We start from the raw sequence: 12,330 nt of genomic DNA, 5'->3' as shown, positions 1-12,330 counted from the left end.
GCGTACTGCAACCTACTTCCTCATCTGACCAGGCCACAGTTTTCCAGTAGTGTACGGTCCAATCGAAATGGTCACGAACCCAAGAGAGGCGCTGCAAACGGTGTCGGGCTGTTAGCAAAGGCACTCGTATCGGTCGTCTGCTGCCATAGCCCATTATCGCCAAATTTCGCTGCACTGTCCTAACGGATACGTTCGTCGTACGTCCCACATTGATTTCTGCGATTATTTCACGCAGTGTGCTTGTCTGTTAGCACAGACAACGCTACGCAAACGCCACTATTCTCCGCCGTTAAGTGGACGCTGCCGGCTACTCTGTTGTCCGTGTTGAGAGATACTGCCGGAAATATGATATTCTCGCCACAGTTTTGACACGGAATCTCGGAATTTTTAATTCCCGAACGATTTACGAAATGATATGCACAACGCGTCTAGCTCCAACTACCATTCCGCTTTCAAAGTCTGTTAATTCCCGCTGTATGGCGGAAAGCTTTTCACATGAATCACCTGAGTACAAATCACTGTTCCGCAAATGATCTACTCTTTTATACCTGGTGCGCGCGATACCACGGCCATCTGTATATGTGCATATCGCTATCCCATGATTTCATCGGTATGGATCGTTAAAGATAGCGATTCTCATACAACATTAAATACAGCTGTTTGAAGTGAATATCATTAAAAATAATTCATTGCTCTCCGCATTATTTCTATATGGAGGGCTTAAAAATACCCAGCTGTCGTAAGATGATGGTACAGTTGGAGTGGTCTGCAACATACATGAAACCATGAAACCCAGTGCTCACCAAGGTACTGTACTGTTCAGCGTTGAGTATTTTCATCGTACGGTTCAGGTACCCTTTGGGAATAAAAGCGGTTATTGCATGAAAACGGCTGCATTCAACTACTACATGTAACCTTTCAGTAACGACATATTCAGGGTTAGGCTGAGGCACTCATTATTGGTATAAAGTACGTGCAGAACAATATCAGGCGACTTAATCTAACACACGTGAATCAACCAATCTTAGGGGCCTACATATACATCCAAACTCTGCAGATCCAGACCTGGACTTCTACCACTGGGTGTCTTTGCCCGGGCGTGCACAGGCCACTAGGTTCCTAACCGGGCCAAACAACGCCCCACCGCTATTCCGTTTCAATGGCCGAAGACCAGAGGCTAATAAAGAAGTGAAACTTACTTTGTCTTATCTGTGTATCGCCAGAACGATACAACAGAAAATACTCTTTACTGTAGAATGAAGAACAGATTCTGAAGAGTGTTGCATTGTTGAGACATTTGTCTTAAGACGACAATATGTATTGTATCACCTGTGGGAAGTACGGTCTGCCTGTAATGGTAACATTTCGTTCAACATTGCCATCTCTGCCGGTGATGTTTTCCACCAAATTCCTTGTCCTCTTCATAGACTTTTCACGTAGCGGTACCAGAGAAGCCCAGTGCCATCACGATCTGGGAGATGAAGTGCCAGAAGATCATGCGTGCACTATTTGGCCGCAGTGTCATCTGCCTGTTTCGTGCATATTGTCCTCCTCGCGCTCATCTGCCACGCCGGTGACCAGCACGAGGTCTGACGACAGTCCAGTCACGTGACATGCTGAATTGTTCCGTTTACTGTGAAGACAGGAGAGCCTACTGTCTCTAGACCAAGCACTCATGAGTATATGTTTGACTGTCAAGGTGAAAAAGACAGCATTATAAAACCGTCGTTATACACTATCTGATAAAAAGTATCGGGACATCCCCATTTAGTGCAGAACTCCAACAGGGACATTTCAACCCTTCTACAGCTGCCCAAGTCAACTGCTGGTGGAAGCAGTGAAGCAACAACCACAGTGCAGCGTCGCAGCTATTATGGGTCTGCAGATGTTTGCAGTATGTTTTGTTACGTTATGGCAAGCTGTTTTGGAAGCCTGCAGTATAGTAGCATTCGGCGGCGGCCAACTTGTGGCCTGCCCTATGCGTCATAGCCACCACACCTGTCGCTAAAGCAGACCGTAAGAATGCTCACTGTGGCGCGTACTAAAATGACTTATTCACCTCACCTAAGAAACTAAATAACTATGTTAAATATTATCTGTTTTATTCCAAATTTGGTACATGGCCTTTTGTTATTCAGACGAACTTTGTGTCAAAATTTGATACCGCTACCTATAATAGTTTAGGGGATGTAAAAAAACATTAAAAAAATACTGGGTGATCAAAAAGTCAGTCTAAATTTCAAAACTTAATAAACGACGGAATAACGTAGATAGAGACGTAAAAATTGACACATGCTTGGAATGACATGGGGTTTTATTAGAACAAAAAAAGTATTGCTAGATGCGTGAAAGATCTCTTGCGCGCGTCGTTTGGTGATGATCGTGTGCTCAGCCGCCACATTCGTTATGCTTGGCCTCCCAGGTCCCCAGACCTCAGTCCGTGCGATTATTGACTTTGGGGTTACCTGAAGTTGCAAGTGTATCGTGATCGACCGACATCTCTAGGGATGCTGAAACACAACATCCGACGCCAATGCCTCACCATAACTCCGGACATGCTTTACAATGCTGTTCACAACATTATTCCTCGACTACAGCTATTGTTGAGGAATGATGGTGGACGTATTGAGCATTTCCTGTAAAGAACATAGTCTTTGCTTTGTCTTATTTTGTTATGCTAATTATTGCTATTCTGATCAGATGAAGCTCCATCTGTCGGACATTTATTGAACGTTGTATTTTTTTGGATCTAATAAAACCTCATGTCATTCCAAGCAAGCGTGTAAATTTCTACCTCTCTATCTACATTATTCCGTGATTTATTCAGTTTTCAAATTTATACTGACTTTTTGTTCACCCGGTACTTAACCGACACTTACGAAAGTAAATTCCGATAGGAATAATAACAGTTTATATTTCTTTTGTTATCTGAAAACAGTAATAGCACTATCTGTGCGCCGATTTATTTTATAAATATTTTCAATTCTAAACTTGGGATAATTTTTCTTTCGTAATGAAAATAACAGTTTAAAAGTTAATATTTATATTTTGTGCTAGGGTGAGAGTAAATGAGAGTGAATGTGAGTGTGTATGTGAGAAGTATGTCAAATTTCAGTTCTATATTGTATTACACCTTACGTAACTAGAACGTGTTACGCCACCAGGGTGTCATGAAAACTGTAAATCCCCCTAATTGGTGGATGACTCATGTCTACGAGTGTTTGCTTTTGTAATAAGGCAGCCAGAAAGGTAATAAGAGGATAATCAGTTCTAAAGTATATTTCAAGCATAGTTTTCTCTTAGTTTTCGTTTGGTTTGGTTTGGTGGAACATTTTGTTAATATTTGCAGCATGAAATGACGTAAATGCATCTGCAAATGCTGATTGGAGTAAAACAGTTTAAGCGCGAATATGATCTTGAAAGATTGATCTGATTGGCTGTTCGTTTTGATCAAACAATCCCGCGCATTGGAATGAGTTATATGCCCTGAAGGCAACGGCATTCGGAGAGTCGTGGACTAGCTGCCGGACGAGAAGGTCATGTTAGATGTGTCCAAAAAAGTTATTTGTAAAATGAAGAAGCGACGGTTATGTCGCGTTCGGTTTATATCGCCGTGCAAGCAGATGCATTTACGGACAGTTCTGTGAAGTTTGGGAGATTTTGGAGTGTTTGTTGTAGAGAAAACCGCGTGTGAAACTATCGGCCTTTGTGAAGAATTCTGCGTGGCGGGTTCAGTATGCATTTACAGAATATTTTTTGGCGAGCATCTGCCTTTGAAGAATCCACTGAAAAGGACCGAGTGTGAAACTCATTTCGTAGCCGAGTATTGACTGTATTAATCTCGTAATATTTCGGGGTAGACTTAGTACTTTTCTGGCTATCTTGTGTGTGATATAAGCTGCGTGAAATAGTAGTAGACGTGCTATCGACGTAAATGTGGGCTTGTTGACACCATAACTAAAAGACAATAAAAAACTTTAGTATCGTGAAGGGGACATTTTCAATGGAGGAAGGAAGCATCCACTTTTGCCCGTTATTACTAGAGATTTACAGGTTTATTTTGTTACCTGAGTTACGCGGACTATGCAGTCGGAAGCATGGACGATGGTTTTCTTCAACGCTGCTTTTAACATCGCCTACATAGTACCCACGAAGGCAGAGCAACGGATGGTGAACGAACGCTGTACTGAGGTAGGTGTGCATTAATTTGCAGCTTGCTTCACTCAGTGCTAGCGAACATTTCTAACACCGCTCCGCCGCAACAGCTGTACCAAGACTAGGTAGGCCACACGTACAGACGGACAGGGACCATCGAGACCCGCGCAGTGTGATTGTGAAAAATCGTTTTAAATCAGCGGAAGGAATAACTCGTGAGTTCGAAAGTGCCACCATCAGTCGAGCTATTACAATGACTATGCGCAGTGAGTTCAAAGGAATGAATTACAATGATCTATCAGGTCCTTATAAGCCATATATTTCTGTAGTCACAGCTAAACAACGTCACTGGACACAGAATGGCCGGGAACGAATCATTTGGAGTGATGAATCACGCTATATTCCGTGGCAATCGGATGGAAGGGTTAAGGTTTGGCGAATGCGCGGAGAACGTTACCTGCCATCATGTGTAGTGCCAGCAGTGAAGTATGGAGGAGGTGGTACACAGCTATGAGTGTGTTTCTCGTGGTTAAATTGTGGTCCCTTACTGCACTTAGGAAAACACGAAATGCGGTATGATATTGAAATGTTTCGTTGGAAAATACACATTTTTTTCTCATTTATGCCAGAGTAGAACGTAGCTGTAGTGTGTATGTGCATTTCGTTTCCTTACTCGTTTCTGAAAGTATTTGTATGAAGTGTAGCCATGTATGGAAGTGAAACATGGACAATAAATAGTTGGACAAGAAGAGAATAGAAGCTTTCGAAATGTGGTGCTACAGAAGAATGCTGAAGATTAGATGATTAGATCACATAACTAATGGGGAGGTATTGAATAGAATTGGTGAGAAGAGGACTTTGTGGCACAACTTGACTAGAAGAAGGGATCGGTTGGTAGGACATGTTCTGAGGTATCAAGGGATCACCAATTTAGTATTGGAGGGCAGAGTGGAAGGTAAAAATCGTAGAGGGAGACCAAGAGATGAATACACTAAGCAGATTCAGAAGGATGTAGGTTGCAGTAGGTATTGGGAGATGAAGAAGCTTGCACAGGATAAAGTAGTATGGAGAGCTGCATCAAACCAGTCTCAAGACTGAAGACCACAACAACAACAAAGAAAATATAAAGTTCATTGAAATCGATATTGCACAAACGCATATATTCTAACAAAGATACCAGCGATCTGTGTTATGAGTATTTGTGGGCAAGAACAAAAGAGGAGATCGTACTTCGGCTGTTGTTTGAGTAGTAGCTCTCTTCTGTCTGAACTTCGATCTTCTGCGCTACAGATTAGATACAGTCTGTTAAGTGCCTGTTGTCCGTGTATTTTTCTCCACTGGCCTTAGATTAAGATTAAGGTTCAGTATGTAATTTACTTTATTATTATCATTTAAAGAATAATTTTTCTTCTCTCGAACTTCGACATGTATACGTATTTATTCACTATTTTTCAAGATATTCAACGGCTGGAACAGCGAAGTCGGCAACGAATTGTTGGGAGAAAGAATGACCAAACGTGGACCGTGTTCACTCATTAGTTTGCCTCTGAACAAAATACAAAGCAGTACTACGTCACCAAATCTTGCCAACTATTTGAGATGCTTGCCGTAGTCCTGTGCAAGGCAACAGTCGGGTGTGGTTTTTTCAGGTCACCACCACTTGAGTTGGTATCCTGTACCAGATGACGAACAAGGCATTCAACGCATAAATTTCAACGGCGAAGCTGTAACGTCGCCAGAATCTCGTTGTTAAAAGATACTAAAATATACGTTAATTAGTCGCTCTCGATCGACGCCGCCGCGCCAACATGTGAGCAGATTTTCTATTACGTGAACCTGTCTCGTGTGCGTGCGTGTGTGTGTGTGTGTGTGTGTGTGTGTGTGTGTGTGTGCTACAATGTACGAGTAATGTTCCACTTAGTTCGGAGACATCCTACGCCAACACTTAAGTGCTAACTTTACAATGATGAACACGATTCCGATGGGTCAATTAGCACTATTTTCTCAAACTGAAGGCACATTAAACACCTTTTGTTTGTTCTCTCTATATGCTCCTAGCGTCCGTCTGTATTTATGGGATGATCTCAGGAACTGCTGTACAGATTTGGATCCATTTTGACTAATAGATACACTCATTCACGAAGAAGGTTTTTCTACATAATTTATGGACATTTCGTACAAATTGTCTGAACGGCAATGAATTACAGTTAAGTAATCGAAACGATGCCACCCACTACTACCAAACAGCCGCCATTAACTCGAGAGAGCAGCAGCGGTTTGAGTTCGCAGAAAGAGAGAACTAATCCGTATCAGGAGTTACAGTCTAGCGGTAGCCGGCAGGGTAGCTCAGCGTGTTCGGTCAGAGGGCTTTCTGTCCTCTGTAAACTGAGTGAAGTATTCAACGATGAACTTGAAGGGGTGTTGCGTAACGGCTAGAAACCATATGGTTGAACGATCGTATCCCGCCTGGGTCTTTTTTTTTTTCACCCTGCATTTAAATCTAACACTCATCTCTCAATGATCCGTACATTCACCAGAAACGAAACTTAACAGATTCCACGTTACACTGTAGCTCGTCTTTCGCTATCTGACAACTGCAGAGGGACGTGAAACTCGTCTGACATCCAGCTGACAGAAATCGTTTGAGAACAGCTGCATAGCGAAAAAAACATGCGAGTTGAAAAACTGTGCTTTCCAGTTATTTATATACAGCCCGCCCAATTAGCCGTGCGGCCTAACGCACTGCTTTCTGGGCGGGAAGGCGTGCCGGTACCCGGCACGAATCTGCCTGGCGGAATAGTGTCGAGGTCCAATGTGCCGGCCAGTCTGTGGGGGTTTTTAAGCGGTTTTCCATCTGCCTCGGCGATTGCGGGCTGGTTCCCCTTATTCCGCCTCAGATACACCACGTCGGCGGTTGCTGCGCAAACACTTTCTCCACGGACGCGTACACCATAACTACTCTACCACGCAAACATTGGGGTTTAACACTCGTCTGGTGTGAGACGTTCTCGGCGGGGTCCACTGGGAGCCGAACCGCACAATAACCCTGTGTTCGGTGTGGGTTGGCGGTGGGGCGGGTGGACTGCTGTAGCCTGTTGTGGGGTTGTGAACCACTGAGGGCTACGGCGGGGACGAAGCCTCTCCGTCGTTTCAAGGTCCCCGGTTCCAAACAATAAGATACAATACAATTTATACATAGAGTAAAAAGCTGCATGGGATGCAGCTTTATATCGTTTATGTGAGAAACTTTTCCAGCTGCGTAGCAGATGTCTCAGCTTTAAGCTTCCTGCATTAATTGAGTCAAACAGATGCGAACACGATTCTCTGCGTGGTGGGGCGAAAGCTACGTAATGTGTATTTGGACAATTATACAGCAGATAGGTAAACGAATCTCCGCTGGCGAGAAAGAGATTTAGGCCTTTTAAAGTTCATAAAGACATGAACACAATCTTCTTCATTGTAGTTCATAAATTAATGGTAGATGAATACACAAGATTTCGAAACACTTCTCGAGATGATTGAGGACTTACTTTGAAATATGATCACAGTTTTCTGCTTCCCTCAGTTGACCAGTCGCATTTCGCACATTTCGCACTCTTAATTCACTGCAAATTCTTCGAACAACGGGCAGTGTGTTATTCATCTTTCAAGTATCGTAACAAATATGACCAATGACGTAAAGATAACCACATCATCATGAGGCTGTGATGTGAGACTTACATTTGAAATAATCATACATTTTAGCCAATAGTTTCCCTGCAATCGTTTGAGAACAACTGCATTGCGAAAATACATGCTAATCCATAATATGTCGTCTTTTGTTTTTTATGCTTTAGGAAAAGTATTAGTGTAAAAATACTTCAACAACTTTGTTGCGTTTATACTCACTAAGTTTTTTCAGCAGCGTATCAGATGACCGAAATTTCAGCTTTCTGCGTTCCTTGAATCAAACACACATGCGGACACGATTATACTTACAGTGTCACGGCGAAGAAGCCCGCCACAAACAGTTCACGACAAAGAACTGTGGCAATGAGTTTCAACAGTGTATCACAGTACGTTCTAAGCTTCACAAGAGAATTTCTGTAACATGAGCTAAACATGTAGATAGTGCGCGTTTTTTTTTTATTTATGCCACGTCAGTCAGCTTGCCTTATATATTGAATCACTCACACACATTCACCCATGATTCGCATACAAACTTTTCATTGGTTGTAAACTAACTACTTACTTCACGATATGCTGCTATCACTGCTCTGAGTTGTCACTCCAAATGCCAATTCTTTGTGGAACACGTACCATTTATGCCTCCAGACAACTTTCCTGGCGTGCGCTTCTTATATCGCTTAAGTTATATGAAAGTCATGATTTTAACCTACTCAACATTTTCCGTTGCCCCGAACAAACTACACTACGCCAGTCAAGTCGTCTAGCCGTAGATAATACTACCGCTGACGGATCGATACTTCTCTAATAAATATATTTTTGGATTGAGTAACTACAGAAGGATGGGGATAACCTATCCCTTGCCTGTCACGGTAAATAGCAAATCCACTACCATAAAAAGTATGGGAAAGGGGCCTCGAAAGCTAGTAGGCAAAGAAATTCGGACTGCTTGTGCACTCCTCCCTCAGCTATTCGCTCGCATACTCGCCCCGCGTTAGTTGATGGTTGTAGACACAACATCGCTGTTACAGTATTCTACGGAAGCCAATTCATAGATGTTGGTCACTGACGTGATCGTGTATACTATCGGAGTTTACCTTCTCAGCTTGAGCTAAGGCTGGAAGATGGTGTACAGAGTCACCGAAACTGGTTGCCATATAATAAAAAAAAACATAGAAACGAAAGCTCCAGGTATTTTACATTTTACGTAAGCGAGCAGCCGAAGTCCCACAGACCATCGACCACAAGGATGGACATTAAAAAAAAAAAACTTTCGAGGTCTGCTGTTCTCACACTATGCAGTTTTTTTTTTTAGGTTTTGTGAAAGATTGCAGTAATACTGGACATGTTCCAAAAGAATGGGACGAGTCTGAGAATCATCTGGACGCATAATATGCGTCCAGTGGAGAAGACTTGAAACATTTGTGGAAGGCGAATGGAACGTGCTTCTCAAAGGAAATTTTAAAATGAGCCCTCGGTTGTATGTGCTTCAATGTATAGATATATCTCTGACAAAACAGATGGTGCTTTTGAAATTTTGTAGTCCTATGGGTCACATAAAATTTACCTCAAGTTTGTATCTTCATGGTAGAAGATATTGTACCTCTGCGAACTTCATAGTAGAAGTTATTGAACCCCTGCGAAATCGGGTGAATCTTTTTGAACACCCTGTACGACCACTCAGTTAATGCAGTTAGTAGAGTGTCTGTGACAGTGGGCACGTACCGGAGACGTGTGGGGTGGTGAAGGCGGCGGGGCAGTGCGTGAGCACGACCTCGTACTGCGGCAGCAGCTGCGAGGCGGCCTGCGGCCTGCCGTAGAAGCCCACCGGCCGCGCCTCGTCGTACCACGAGAACCGCTGCTCCTCCGTCGTCTGCAGCGCTGCGGACACAGCAGCAGCCAAGCCAGCTGCAGCACGCTGTGGACTGTACAGCCACATTACATATACATAATAGAGAAACTGGTACACCTGCCTGATAACGTGTCGGGTCCCCGCGAGCACGCAGAAGTGCCGCAACACGACGTGGTACGGCCTTGACTAATATCTCTAGTAGTGCTGGAGGGAACTGACACCATGAATCTTACAGGGCTGACCATAGATCCGTAAGAATACGAAGGAGTGGAGATACCTTCTGAACAACACGTTGCAAGGCATCCCAGATACTCACGTCTGGGGAGTTTAGTGGCCAGCGGAACTGTTTAAACTCATAAGAGTGTTCCTGGAGCCACTCTGTAGCAATTCTGAAAGTGTGGGGCGTCGCATTGTCCTGCTGGAATTGCTCAAGTCCGTCGGAATGCACAATGGACATGAGATTCCCAGAAATCTCTCGACACCGTTCCTCACAAGCATCTTCTAACCAAACTGCATGGCTACGGAGTATCGCCTCAGTTGTGCGACTGGATTCGTGATTTCCTGTCAGAAAGGTCACAGTTCGTAGTGATAGACGGAAAGTCATCGACTAAAACAGAAGTAATATCCGGCGTTCCCCAAGGAAATGTTACAGGCCGTCTATTGTTCCTGATCTATGTTAACGACATAGGAGACAATCTGAGTAGCCGTCTTGGATTGTTTGCAGATGATGCTGTCATTTACCGTCTTGTAAAGTCATCAGATGATCAGAACGGCCGGCCGCTGGTGGCCGCGCGGTTCTAGGCGCTTCAGTCTGGAACCGCGCGACCGCTGCGGTCGCAGGTTCGAATGCTGCCTCGGGCATGGATGTGTGTGATGTCCTTAGGTTGGTTAGGTTTAAGTAGTTCTAAGTTCTAGGGGACTGATGACCTAAGATGTTAAGTCCCATAGTGCTCAGAGCCATTTGAACCATTTTGATCAAAACGACTTGCAAAATGATTTAAATAAGATATCTGTATGGTGCGGAAAGCGGCAGTTGACCCTGAGGAAGCAAAAGTGTGAAGTTATTCACATGAGTACTAAAAGAAATCAGCTAAATTTCGATTACGGGATAAGTCACAAATCTGAAGGCTGTAAATTCAACTCAATACTTGGGGATTACACTTACAAATATCCTAAATTGGAACGATCTCATAGATAATATTGTGGGTAGAGCAAACCAAAGACTGCGATTCATTGGCAGAACACTTAGAAGGTGCAACCAGGTCTACTAAAGAGACTGCTTACACCACGCTTGCCCGCCCTATTCTGCAGTATCGCTGTGTGGTGTGGGATCCGCATCAGGTGGGACTGACGGATGACATCGAAAAACTACAAATAAGGGCAGCTCGTTTTGTATTATCGCGAAATAGGGGAGATAGTGTCACAGACATGATACGTGAATTAGAGTGTCAATCATTAAAACAAAGGTCTTTTTCATTGCGACGCGATCTTCTCATGAAATTTCAATCACCAGTTTTCTCCTCCGATTGCGAAAACGTTCCGTTGGCACCCACCTACATAGGGAGAAATGACCATCACGATAAAATAAATCAGGGCTCGCACAGAAAAATTTAAGTGCTCGTTTCTTCCGCGTGCCGTTTGAGAGTGGAACGGTAAAGAGACAGCTTGAAGGTGGTTCATTGAACCCTCTACCAGGCACCTAATTGTGAATAGCAGAGTAATCACATAGATGTAGATGTAGAATAGATGCAGGTGATCAGACAGGAGGCTTACGTACGTGCCACCTGTCAGAGTCCTATCTAGACGTATCAGGGTTCCAATATCACTCCAATCACACACGCCCCACACCATTACAGAGCCTCCACCAGCTTGAACTCTCCCCCTGCTGACATGCGGGGTCTGGATTCGTGAGGTTGTCTCCATACCCGTACAAGTCCACCCTCTCGATACAATTTGAAACGAGACTCGTCCTACCAGACAACATACACTACCAGCCATTAAAATTGCTACACCACGAAGATGACGTGCTACAGACGCAAAATTTCACTGACAAGAAGAAGATGCTGTGATATCCAAATGATTAGCTTTTCAGAGCATTCACAAAAGGTTGGCGCGGGTGGCGACACATACAACGTGCTGACATGAGTAAAGTTTCCAACCGATTTCTCATACACAAACAGCAGTTGACCGGCGTTGCCTGGTGAAACGTTGTTAAGATGCCTCGTGCAAGGAGGAGAAATGCGTACCACCACGTTTTCGACTTTGATAAGTTCGGATTGTAGCCTATCGCGATTGCGATTTATCGTATCGCGACATTGCTGCGCGCGTTGGTCGAGATCCAATGACTGTTAGCAGAATATGGAATCTGTGGGTTCAGGAGGATAATATGGAACGCCGCGCTGGATCCCAACGTCCTCGTATTGCTAGCAGACTAGATGACAGGCATCTTATCCGCATGGCTGTAGCGGATCGTGCAGCCACGTCTCGATCCTTGAGCCAACAGATGGGGACGTTTGTAAGACAACAACCATCTGAACTACCAGTTCGATGACGTTTGCAGCAGCATCGACTATCAGCTCGGAGACCAAGGCTGCGGTTACCATTGACGCTGCATCACGGACAGGAGCGCCTGCGATGGCGTACTCAACGACGAACCT

This window comes from Schistocerca americana, chromosome 1, assembly GCF_021461395.2.
Source record: "Schistocerca americana isolate TAMUIC-IGC-003095 chromosome 1, iqSchAmer2.1, whole genome shotgun sequence".
Lineage (NCBI taxonomy): Eukaryota > Metazoa > Arthropoda > Insecta > Orthoptera > Acrididae > Schistocerca > Schistocerca americana.
This window is presented reverse-complemented; position numbering follows the sequence as displayed.